The sequence below is a fragment of the Acomys minous genome, assembly GCF_964271855.1.
Source record: "Acomys minous genome assembly, chromosome: 7".
Lineage (NCBI taxonomy): Eukaryota > Metazoa > Chordata > Mammalia > Rodentia > Muridae > Acomys > Acomys minous.
This window is the reverse complement of record NC_140488.1, coordinates 7,660,423-7,673,563: the sequence shown is the minus strand read 5'-3', so window position 1 is coordinate 7,673,563 and position 13,141 is coordinate 7,660,423. Positions and strand designations below refer to the sequence as shown.

Sequence of the window (13,141 nt, the reverse complement as noted above, 5' to 3'; positions counted from 1 at the left end):
AACCTTCTCGAAAATTCGTAGTATATAGTCGGTCTCAAAGCAAACTGTAACTTATACAAAAAAATTGAAATTACCCATTGTGCTTTCTCAGATCACCATGGATTAACATGGATCTCAACACCAGAAATAAGAAAAACCCTATACAATCATGGAAAATGACCAACTCTCTACTCAGTGACAACCGGGCCAGGGAAGAAATGAAAAAGAAATTAAAGACTGTCTAAAATTCAATGAAAATGAAGGCACATCATACCCAAGCCTATGGGACACAATGAAAGCAATAATAAGAGGAAAGTTCTTAGCACTAAGCGCCTTCATACAGAAATTGGGGAGATTCCATGTTAGCCACTTAATAGCTCCTCTGGGAGCTTTCACAACAAAAGAGGCTGACAAACCCTAGAGGAGTAGATGGCTGCAAATAATCAAACTCAAGCTGAAGTCAACAAACTAGAAACAGAGGACAATACCAAGAGTGAACAGAAGCAAGGGGCTGTTTGATAAGAAAGTCAACAAGATAGACAAAAGACACACACTTAGCCAAACTAACTAAAAGGCAGAGAGAAAATATCCAAATCAACAAAACCAGAAAGGAAAAACAGAACAGAACAACAGACACTGGGGGGGAAAAAAACAAAGAAACATTAGGTCTTACTTCAAAAAACCGTAGTCTACAAAATTGGAAAATCTAAAGGAAATGGACAATTTTCTTGGTAGATTCCATTTACCAAATCTAAATCAAGATCAGGAAAACAAGTTAAATACCTGTATAACACCTAAGGAAAAGAAGCAGTCATTGAATGTCTCCCAACCAGGGGGGAGGACTGGAAAGCCTCAGGGCCAGATGATTTTAGCTCAGAATTCTACCAGACTTTCAAAGAAGAGCTAATACCAATACCCTTCAAAATATTGCACAAAATGGAAACAGAAGGAACATTGCCAAACTCACTCTATGGGACCAGAGCCATTCTGGTACTTAGAACACACAAAGACCCACCAAAGAAAAATAATTTCAGGCCAATTTCCCTTATGAACACTGATGAAAAATATACTCACAAACAGAATCCAAGAACACATCAAAGATATCATTTGCCATTACCCAGTAGGCTCCATCCCCGGAATGCACAGTTGGTTCAACATATAAAAATCCATCAATGGAATCCATCATATAAAAAATGGAAGGAAAAACAAAACATGATCATCTCATTAGATGCTAAAAATCATGTGAAAAATGCAACACCACTTCATGATAAAGGCCTTGGAGAGATCAGGGATAAAAGTTCTGATAAGCTGGAGCATTGACTATTTACTAATCAGTCCCAAGCCCAAGATTTTAATTTCCCTTGGGTGGTATTCAGAATATAGACTTGAGGGTGCCTCTCATCATGCTAGAAACAAATCAGTCTAATCTGTATACCAAGTCATCTGGACTGAGAAAAGAATGTCCATGCTTTTACTGAGTCTCAAAGGCATGAGTCTACCCCAGATGTCTTATAGACAAAACTTTAACTTTTGTCCCTAGTCTGTATTTGTTTCAGCAGGTTTTTACCAGGCTAACAGACTCCATCCAGAGCTTCTGAGAGCTGGACCTGCTGGAAGTTGATGTAACCCAGTCTCGCAGATGTGACTACTCCCTGTCTCTTCAGCTGGATCAGCTAAACCAGAGGTTTTTGGTAAGTGCCCCGTTACCTAGCCTTTGACAAGCTTTTCAGCCTTTCTCGGCCCCAATAACAGTGTCCCAAATGTCACCAGGAAAAAAAGTTACAGAAGAGACTGGCTTTGCCCATTGTCCCTCTTTATAGCATGAAATACTGAGTCAAGGACAACTCTCTGGCAGGAGGGACAAATGGCCACAAGGAAAAAAGCTCTTAGTTCTGTTTAAACCAATCGTGCTTTGTGCCCTCCTCATATCAAGCAAAAAGTGGGTGCCATCCGGATAATGGTCATGAGAGCACAGTACCTGGCCCTACAATAGGCCATGTCAGAGGAATATCTGTCCCTGTAGCAGGCCAACTCCGTGAATAAGTTTCAAGGAGACCCGTGATTGGGCCTTCAGGGGACCTGTCAGAGGGGGAAATGAGAGACTAGAAGACCTAAAATTGGATTTCAGGGTCACCAGGACAAAGGTTAAGAAATAGGCCCAAACAGGAGAGCAGGCATGATAAGGCATATCTGACCAGCTGAGGTAGAAAGAACCAGTCTGGCTGCAGGAGGGCAGGGAGGGTCCTGGAATTCTGTGTTTGGACAGTGAAACTCTGTCAGTTCTCAGTTTGAATCTTGACACACCTGACCTTTCCTCAGATGAGCTGGGTCAAGTTGCTCAACTTCATCCAGGAAAGAGGGCCTGGGGCTCAGACTGAGAACCTTGCCCAAGGCTGTTTGTGTAATAGCAGTCCTGGGAAGGCTTTGTGAATCCTTGTCTGTGTGCTGGCCTGGAGTTTCCTTAAATAGTCCCTGGACTTCTCACCTGGATGTGTCCAGCCTGGGAACTCACAAGCCTCACAGATGTCTCCAGCTAAGGTCAAGTTCCTCCCCTCCATGAGATCCTAAACCCTCGCAGGAGAAATGAGCTGGTGCTGTAACCTGTGGACCACGGTGGGGACCGATCTTGCGTGACGTGTACATGACCCAGCTATGCCTATATAAAATAGGATTTCCTGAATTATACCTGATGTGCGTTCATCTTACCTGTTCCTCTTGATGTCTTCCCTTTCCATCAGAATGAGACTGGTTAAAGACTCACCCGCCCCACCTTTCCTCCTGAGGTACTTTAAGTAAGAAAGACCCTTCCTGCCTTGCTGGGTGGACACCGGGACATAGCTGAACTGTGCCACCTCATTTTTCTTAGCTTCAGATAGCCACAGTCCTTGGGGGAAGGTCCAAATTCATATCTGGGGACAGGTCCTCTCTTGGTTCCCAGTGGTTGAAGCACTTTTGCCAGGTTTCTGGACTGGAGAGTGTCAATCAGGTGTTTCTGATTTCAGGCCCTCAGGGGAAGTGTGTTTCTAAAGCTGGGTTTCAAGTATTCTTGAACTGCGTGGGAGGGGCCACTCAGAGCCATTTTCTGAGGCGCCTTAAGAATTGTTGCCATATTATGCTGTTTGCATACACGGCCTTGTAGCTTTCAAAACAGTAGTTAAACTCCTGGAAGAGTGACAGATAGACATCGCATTCTAAATTCCTGCAATGGTATTGAGGGTGAGCTCCTGGGAGTGGATAGTCTAGTCTTCAGAATCTGCAGGAAAATGCAGGGGCCTGCTGTTTTGACTTTTTTATTTTCTCGTTTTTCAAGACACTGTCTCATTGTATAGCCTTGGCTGTCCTTGACTCACTTTGTGGACCAGAATGACCTCGAACTCAAAACAATCCACCAGCCTTTTCCTCTTGAATGCTGGGTCTAAAGGCAAGCGCCACCAATGCAGGCACCCTTTGGATCTTGAGTCACCCTTGCCAGGCATTTCCAGAGCTGCTTCATCTTAACTTCTGTCTCCTCTCTCAGAAAGATGAGCCTTTGGTGCATGGAGTACCGCTGGAGGCAAGAGGGAGCCAGGCGTGTTTGACAGAGGTGGTAGGTATTGGCAACCAGGTAAGCTGTCATGGGCATTAATGAATATGTGAGAAGGCCCCTTCACCCAGAGAGAGGACTGCATAAAGCATGCATGGCTCTGTGCTGGGTCCTAGGGAACCCTGAGTGGGAACTGCCACTCCTGCCAAGGAAAATTGGTTTTCTAGGAACGGGAGCTAAGATGCACTTTGGATGGACTTTGGAAACTCGTAAGAGAGCAGAGAGGAGGCCAGGCAGGGTGGCCATCACTGCAGATTCCACCACAGGGCTTGATGGTCCCTGCCCCAGGCTCAGCCATCATGTCAGGGTAAAATATTGCCAGGTGTGGGAGTGTGCCACAGTGAGAATCCTTGCACTCAGAGGCGCATGCAGGACCAGAGTCCTTTGGGCATTCAACTCATCCTTTCTCTCCCTCTACAGGCCTGTGAGTCTTCATCCCTCTGAGCTGCAACAAGTCCATTCCTGTGTTCCCAAGGATATCAGCATGGATCCATCTGTCAGCAGACACACAAGCAACCTCCCAGACAGCTCTCAGTCCCAAAGCAGGGCAAGGGGCCTGGATCTTGGCCACATCACAGGAGCTGAGGCAGGCGAGGGGGAGGCCACCGCCACCCACTCAGGGCATCCATCTGTTGGCAATAACGCTGGGCTCTCCCCAGTGGCCTCAGAGCCTCCTCTCCTGACTATGCCAGGGGCCCTGTCAGTAGGGCATCATCTGTTGAGTCTTCTGGCAGACTAGTAACAAAACTGGCTGACCCACACTCTCCCTCACAAGGTGTCCTCAACAGAAAGATTATTGATGTAGTTCACTTCCTTCTCCTCAAGTACACTAGGAGCAGCTGACATCTAAGGCTCAGATTCTGTACATAGTCCTCCGCGGTTACGAGGAATACTACCCTGTCATCTTTTCTAAGGCCTCTGATTGTTTGAGGCTGCTCTTTGGCCTGGAGATAGTGGAAAGAAACGCCCTGGACCACATCTACTCTGTTGCCCTTGCCCTTGGGATCACCTACCATGGCACTCAGCATGGTTTTCCAGGCGTACCCAAGACAGGCCTGCTACTAATCGTGCTGTGCATCATCTTCATAGAGGACAACTGTACTAGTGAGCAGGCCTTGTGGCGCGTACTGAACAACATGGGGCTGTGTGTGGGCAGTGAGCATTTCATGTACGGGGAGCCCAGACATCTCATCACAGAGCATTTTGTGCAGGAAGGGTACCTGGAATACAGGCAGGTGCCTGACAGCGATCCTCCTTCCTATGAGTTCCTGTGTGGCCCAAGGGCCCACGCCGAAACCACCAAGATGAAATTACTCAAGTTTTTTGCCAGCATCTTTAAGCAGGATCCCAGAGCCTACCGCTTTAGATATGCAGAGGCTTTGAGAGAGGAGATAGACAGGGTCTAGGCCAGGAGGACCGGGCAGATGGCCCTTCTGGCTCTGCCCTGCACACGTTCTACTTCCCACACGGGCAGTTCCCATCCAACCCCAGTACAGGCAGAGTCAGTCATCTAAGTACCACACCATCATGTGACACAGGGTGGGAGGAGCTGTGTGAACCACTCTCTTCTGTTCTTCCCTCTACTCTGTCCTGTCTGGGTGGCTTGAGGTTGTCTTGTTGTTATAGAATGTTGCTACCTTTACTACAAGGCTCATGAACCTGGGATGTCTTAAGTCTGCAAATGGATTTAGCAATGCCCTTGCTGTTGTTCATCCACTTCAGGAGAAGGGTATTATTGTGTAAACAAACGAGAATGACTTCCTTCTATGTTGTGCTATTTCTCAAGCTACGATGGCATTCTAAGTGGACGTTCCCAGGCAATGGGGAATGCCTTGGCCTTTCCCTGACAAACAGAATAAAATGATCTCGATTGCTTCCTCAGTTTTAGTCTCCTGTTCTGGGCAACTGCAGTGAAGGCAAAGGGAAGGTGAAAGCAATTTTTCTGCATGCTCTCTCTGAGCACCAGCTGCTTTGTGAGTGGTCCTGGGTTAGCAGGCAGCCTTAAGGCTGATCCACCCTCTTCTAGGAAATGGTGTCGCTCAAGTGCCCCAACCCTGTCAGGAGGACAGGTGAGAACTCCCTTCACAGCACAAGTACAGCAATGTTGCCGAGGGGTCACCTTCAGCTAGTAGCCCCAAGTTGGTGGAGTAAACCAAGGCCCTTATGGGTCTCAGAATTAACTAACCAGGAACAGGGCCTGGGGCGGTGTGAATGACTTAGGGCTGGGAGAAGGGAAAACTGCTCCAAGCTGCTGTGCTGCTGGACTTGGCATGGAGGACACGGGCTGGGGTTTCCTCGGTGACTGAACACTAGGATAACACATACAGTCAGAAAGGGTGTATCCCCATCACCCCCAAACAGGAAAGGAAAAGTGTGCAGACAGGAAGCCTCTCCTGGTGTTAGAGTTACAGAGGACACAGCACGTGTAGGGCATGGTTCACCTCTGCCCTCTGCACGTGTTCCTACACACACACAGGGTAGAATCATGGGAAGGTGAGGCCTAGAGCTCTTGGCAGGGCCTCTTCCACCTCTCTAGTCAGGAGAGACAGAGATGACTACTAAGGGTGTATTAGTGTGTTGTCTACATGTGAAGTGTTCTGCACGTGTCCCTGGTATCCCCAGAGGACAGAAGAGGATGCCACATTTCATGGAAGCAGTGTTCCACACGCTTGTGAGTTTGCATGTCAGTGCTAGAAATTGAACCTTCCTCCTGCAAAATCAGGAAGTGCTCAGCAAAGCTCTAGTACCAGGCCAATTTGTTTTTTAAAAAACAAACAAACAGACAAAAAAACATTTCAATCCCTGTATAGGAGAGTGTGAGGGAGGACTCATGCATGCCTCAGTGCTGGTGGGGAGCCAGAGGATATATCTCAAGTTGGCTCTTCCTTCCACCTTGTGGTGTTGGTACCTAATTGGCTTCTGTTGCTGCTGCAGTATGCAGTCCAAGCTGGCTGTCTGGGAAATTCTGGCCCATTCTCCTGCCTCTCCTGCCATCTTGCCAAAGGAGTGCTAGGATTCCTGCATCAGGTGCTAGCTGCTGCATCCCACTATTTATGCAGGTTGCAGGGAGGTAATCAGACAGATCCTCAGGCATGAGCAGCTTCCACTCTTTTCCTGTGATCTGTCCCCCCCAACCAGAAGATAGCATTTTAGCTCAGTTCTCTAGTGCAGTTGTGACCGAGATCTTAACATGTGTCCAACAAGCAGGAGGATTTAGTAAAGTTTATTCAGGAAATTTCATTCTGGCTGCTTGGCTGTCCCCTGCCCCTCCTTTCTCTGTGGTTCTCTCCCCTCAAGGAACTGCACCTAGAGGTTCACAGTCAGGTCCCCACTTCCCAGATGAGGAACTGTCAGGCATCCTAGCATTGGGATCGTCCCCTCTTCACACCATTTTGTGAGGTTTCTCAAATGGAGAAAGCCACTCTGATCTTTCTGAATTCAGGTAGGCACTTTGCAGGGACCCTAAAGGTCTCTCTTTGAGTACCAGGGGTGTGGAAGTCACACAGCTTTGTCCCTGTGGTCAGCCTAGCCCAAATGCCTCACACTGTATGGATGAACCCCCTTTCCTTCCATTCTGGGGAACCCAGCAGAGACATCATTTTTAGGCACTCCCGGAGGAAAAGACCTGTGTAGGGTACGCACAGGTCCTGAGAGTGCACTGTGGGAGCTCTGGTCTGGTTACAACAACTTCAGATAATCAGGGTCAGATGGTCTGGTGAGCTGCACCCAGCAGCTACCAACATGGGGCAGTGAGCCCCCTCCTTTCCCGATCAGGGGCCTCTGTGGATAGAAGGCATTAGAGAGGTTCCCAGAAAGAAAGAGGCCCCAGGACTTAGAAAGAGGCCCCAGGACTTAGTCAAGACTGAAGATCAGACTTAGTCTCAGAAGCTGCAACACATGTCCATGGCCACTGACAGCCAAGTGCAGTGTATCCTGCTGTGGGTCTGGCAACAAGTCTCATGTGACTTAGAGGAAGAAAGGGCAGCTCCCTAAGCTTCTGCATCCCCATCTGCATCAGGGACCTTGGGGGTTGGGGTGTCTCAGAGCCATTTTGTGAGATTCCTGGAAGGAGAAAGCCTCGATTCTCTTTTGAAGCAAATGGGCAAGAGCATAGGGTGGGCCAAAGGGGCCTCTCTCAGGATAGGTGGGCCACAAATAGTGCTGCTTCATGGCGTGGTTAGCAGGCCAGCCAGGAGGGCTGTGTCCAGGGGCTCCTCCTGGGGGATTTAGCACAGGAGCCTGAGAGCAGACTGTGCTGGCTCTGGTCCAGAAACAAGCACTTCAGATCATCTGGGTCACATGATCTGGTTTCCCTGAAAGAGGATCCCATCATCCCCAGGGTGAGAGTCAGACCTGAGAGTGGATGGCAGAAGACACAGTGCAGAGAGAGGGCCCCACAGCTGTCCCCTTGTGGTGAGGGAACACTGTGCCAAACAGGTTCCCAGTTGCTGGAGTCAGCCCTTTGCCCAGTAGGGCACTGAAGACAAATACACAGGAGCTATTTTTAGAGGTCCAGTTATTCCTGACAGTGGCTTAGCATTCGGCATGTATGTAGGACCTGAGACATGCATGACAGCAGAAGCCCCACCCCATCTAGAAGGCACCCAAATGGTATTTCCACCTATGTGTACTTGGAAGAGCAGGTCGATCCCACTCCTCTCCAGGCATTCAGTGAATGATGCCATTTGGGGACTTCAGAAAGAGAAGAGGACCAAGTGTCTGTCAGTCAAGTTGTGTGCTCTGAGTGCTTCCGGGAAACTGATCCACAGATTGACATGCATTGCAGGCAGACAGGCAGACAAGCAGACAGACTGGGATAATCAAGCTACTGTGTATAGGTTTATCAGTGATGAAGGAAACTAAGGCTGACTTGTATGAGTGATTGCCTCTGAAAGCGTCCTCATCTGCCTTCTGCGACCTCAGGGTCAGCACATGTGGCGAGGGTTATAAGTGTTGATTGTGGTTGTGAGTGCTTAGAAGATGTCTCAGCACTGACATACAGGAATGAGATCCTCATCTACCCTTTGGGTTAACCAGGGCAGGGGTGGTAGGATGGCCAGGCTATCAGGGCCAACTGACAGCACAGGTTGGACCTGAGAATCACTTCCTAGATAGAGGCTCTAGATAGTGGTAGTGCAGCCTGACACTGAGCGGGGCCCATGTTCTTGGTCTACACAGCACAGGAGGGCTTCCACACTCCCTCAGCCACGGAGGTCCTAGATGTTGTTCCTGTGGGCATCTGTCAGCGCTGCACCGTCCAGCGGAAATAAGACACCAACAACCAGACTTCTTCTGGAGATCTTTACTCAGGATTAAGCTCAGTGGGAATGGCCCCGAAGAAGGGAAGGGCCAAGCTTAAGTACAACTCAAGGGCCAATCAGCTCATGCCAGGCGCCACCTCCTCATAGGTCAGAGCAGGACTGCTCGTCATCAGATCACCAGTTACCCTTGCACAGCCTTTTGCCATATAAGGACTTGTTTATCTTCGAGAGCGCTCGCAGTCGGGATGGCAGAAGGCAGAAGCATACGCCATATTAAGGCGTGGCACCTCGCAGCTCTCCACAGGCTTCTTTGCTTCTGCTTGCAGTACTTGAGGTGACAGAAGAGCTGGACTTGTCCCAGGGAGAAAGGCCTAAGATACGTAGAAGTAAGGGAGCAGGGCCAGAAGGAGGAGCAAGGAGACCTCTGAGTCAGCGCATAAATAAGCTCTCCCTACTGTCAGCTGGGCCTGGTGGTGGGGAAGACTGTGGACCAGAAATGCCACCTCTGACTTCCTGCTCTGGGGACCTCTGAGGCGGGGATCATCGCTGTCCTTGACCTGAAGCATGGATGTCACTGATGGAGGTCAGCAGGGGACTTGTGAGGAGTCAATAGGACATCCTTCAGAATCCCCAAGACAAGAGTGGACCGCTGCTCCTCTTGCCAGTCATGAGAAACACACTAGGGGTGCTCAGATGGGCTCTGTCTTCACTCCAGTCTCCTCCTCAGGAAGCTGAACCTGCCTGGTGAGGGAAGGGTATATGTACCAAGGCAGTAGAGGGAGCCATGTGAGGTTAGCAGAGAAGGTATCCATGATCGGCCATCCATCCAAGTGAGCAAGCACAGTAAGACTCTGGTGCCCCATTTTTTGCCATCACCCCTTGGTGGGGAGGCCTGAGGACACTCAAAGAAAGAATAAGCAGGTTACCAAGATGAGGCTTGATAGCCTATGTCCAGCTTAGTCTCAGACCTAGGGGAGGTGAATAGAGTGAAAGCAGGAGGGTGGAATGGGAGGATACAAGTGACAGGATAGCAACTGAGTTGTAGTCTGAATAAATTAATACATTTAAATTTTAAAATAAGCAATAAACCTTGATGGGACTGAGCCAACTCCACAAGTCAGGGACCACATAGAGCCTGTTATGTTGGGGGATGGTCTGAAGTACTTTGATGCTAATCACTGCTTGCTGTCTCTGTGACCCACCTTTTTTCTTAATAAAAAGCTGTCCCACCTGGGCAGGGTAGAGGACACAGGTGGGGCTAGGAGAGAGAGGAATCCTGGGAAGAAAAAGGCAGGAATGCCAAGAGGGGGAAGGAAAGAGACCTAAGGAAAGGAGAAGAAGGCAGCCATGGGCTAAATGGAGGAGAAGCACATGGCCTGAGTGGATAGAGAAATCAGCACAGATGAAGAACATTAGGAGGAATTTGATGTTATGGATGCGAGGTAGCTTGATAGAAGTTATAGGAAGCAGATGGCATGGGATTGAGGCAGGGATCCCATGCCTGCACCACCATGGGAGGTAGTTTAGAGGATTGATATCTGCCCTGCCCCACATTTACTAAGGCTATTTTAAAATATAACACGTGTGTGTCTTCATTGATTGCTAGCAGGGCCTACAGGCAATGCATATAACAGAAAAAAATGTTATACCCATATTCTGTTTCCTGTGGAGCTCTAAGGGGAAGCTGCTGTGGATGGCCTCTCTTAGGCATCTTGAGTTAGGGTGAGTGAGGTATCTCTGGTGTTGATGATTAGTACCTAGGATTTGAATCATATCAGCAGTTGGGGCCATCTTTGTAGGATAAAAGGGATTCAAAGTTTGGACCTTCCCCCAAGGATTGTGCCTATCTGAAGCTAAGAAAAATAGGTGGCACAATCGTCTCTGTCCCAGTGTCCACCCCACAAGGCAGGAAGTGTCTTTCTTACTTAAAGTACCTCAGGATGAAAGTTGGGGCGGTGGAGTCTTTGGCCAGATTCATTCTGGTGGAAAGGGAAGATGTCAGGAGGATCAGGTAAGATGAATGCACATTAGGTGTACTTCAGGAAACCCTTCTTTACATAGGCATAGCTGAGTCATGTGCATGTTAAGCAAGATCGGTCCCCCGCCCTGCCTCCAGGGCCCCTAGGTCGATGATGGATAACAGCAGCAGGTCACTTCTCCTGAGAGGGTTTAGGATCTCATGGAGGGGAGGAACTTGACCTGAGCTGGAGACATCTGTGAGGCTTGTGAGTTCCCAGGCTGGACACATCCAGGTGAGAAGTCCAGGGACTATTTAAGGAAACTCCAGGCCAGCACACAGGCAGGGACTCACAAAGCCTTCCCAGGACTGCTATTACACAAACAGCCTTGGGCAGGGCTCTCATTCTGAGCCCTCTGGCCTCTTTCCTGGCTTACATTGAGCAACTTGACCCAGCTCATCTGAGCAAAAGTCAATGTGTCAAGATTCAAACTGAGAACTGACAGAGTTACTTTGTCCAAACACAGGATTCCAGGACCCTCCCTGCCCTCCTGCAGCCAGACTGGTTCTTTCCACCTCAGCTGGTCAGATATGCCTTATTAGGCCTGGTCTCCCCTTTAGGCCTATTTCTTAATCTTCGTCCCAGTGAATTCAGAGTTAAAATCATCTGGCCCTGAGGCTTTCCCCTCCTCCTGCTTGGTTGGGAGACATTCAATGACTACTTCTTTTCCTTAGGGGTTATAGAGGTATTTAACTTGTTTTCCTGATCTTGATTTAGATTTGGTAAATGGAATCTACCAATCTACCAAAAAAAATGTCCATTTTATTTAAATTTTCCAATTTTGTAGACCATGATTTTTTTTTTTTTTTTTTTTGCTTTGGATTATTTATTTGTTTGTTTTTTTATTTTTATTTTTTTATTTTTTTATTTTTTTAATACATTTTTATTAATTTATACATATTACATCTCAGTTGTTAGCCCATCCCACGTATCCTCCCATCCCTCCCTTCCTCCCACTTCCCCCCCCTACTCCCCTCCCCTATGTCTGTGTCTGAGGGGGATCTCCTCCCCCTGAATATGCTCATACGGTATCAAGTCTCTCCTTGGTGACCTATTATCTTTCCTCTGAGTGCCACCAGGCATCTCCATCCAAGGGACATGATCAAATATGGGGCACCAGAGTTTGTGTGAGAGTTAGATCTTCTTCTCCACTCAACAGTGGAGAATGTCCATCGGCTAGTCCGGGTAGGGGTTCAAGGTTTTTACTGCCTATTTTTTCCTTGGCTGTTGCCACAGTTTGCGGAGGACCCCAGGGCCCAGACTCGCCTGTAGTTTTCCAGGACCCACTGGATCCTTCCATTTCCTCTTTCTCCCAGGCTTCTCACACCTAAAGTTTCAATAGGATGTCCTCCCCTCTTACATTTACACTATGGAATACTACTCAGCTATTAAAAACAAGGAATTTCCAAAATTTGTGGACAAATGGATTGAACTAGAAATTGTCATAATGAGTGAGTTCACACAGAAGCAAAAAGAGCTAAATGGTATATACTCACTTATATCGAGACACTAGCCCAAGGTGTACGTCCCCATGAAAGACCATGATTTTTTGAAGTAAGACCTTACATGTCTTTGTTTTTTTTTTCACCAGTGTCTGTTGTTATGTTCTGTTTTTCCTTTCTGATTTTGTTGATTTGGATATTTTCTCTCTGCCTTTTAGTTAGTTTGGCTAAATGTGTGTCTTTTGTCTATCTTGGTGACTTTCTTAAAGAACTGATCCTTGCTTCTGTTCACTCTTGGTATTATCCTCTGTTTCTAGTGTGTTGACTTCAGCTTGAGTTGGATTATTTACAGCCATCTACTCCTCTTGTGTGTGTTAGCCTCTTTTGTTGTGGAAGCTTCCAGAGGTGCTGTTAAGTAGCTAGTATGGATTCTCCCCAATTTCTGTATGAAGGGGCTTAGTGCTATGAACTTTCTTCTTAGTATTGCTTTCATTGTGTCTCATAAGCTTGGGAATGTTGTGCCTTCATTTTCTTTGAATTTTAGACAGTCATTAATTTCTTTTTCATTTCTTCCTTGGCCCAGTTGTCACTGAGTAGGGAGTTGCTCATTTTCCATGATTGTGTAGGGTTTTTGTTATTTCTGTTGTTGAGATCCATCTTAATCTATGGTGTTCTGAGAAAGCACAATGGGTAATTTCATTTTTTTTTTGGTATAAGTTACGGTTTGCTTTGTGACTGACTACATACTGCCAGTTTTAGAGAAGGTTCCATGTGGCACAAAGAAGAGAGAATATTCTTTTGTGCTTTGGGTGAAAAGTTCTGTAGATAAAATTTGGGTTCACGGGATTCATTCCATCT

General features: G+C 47.6%; 1 long non-coding RNA gene across 1 annotated transcript; it reads left to right on the top strand.

Annotated features, from left to right (window-relative positions):
• Positions 1-1,442: 1,442 nt before the first annotated feature.
• On the top strand, positions 1,443-5,306 carry LOC311601340. Its single transcript, XR_014780532.1, has 3 exons — positions 1,443-1,670; positions 3,497-3,565; positions 3,983-5,306. It is a non-coding gene; the product is annotated as an uncharacterized lncRNA (long non-coding RNA).
• Positions 5,307-13,141: the final 7,835 nt, after the last annotated feature.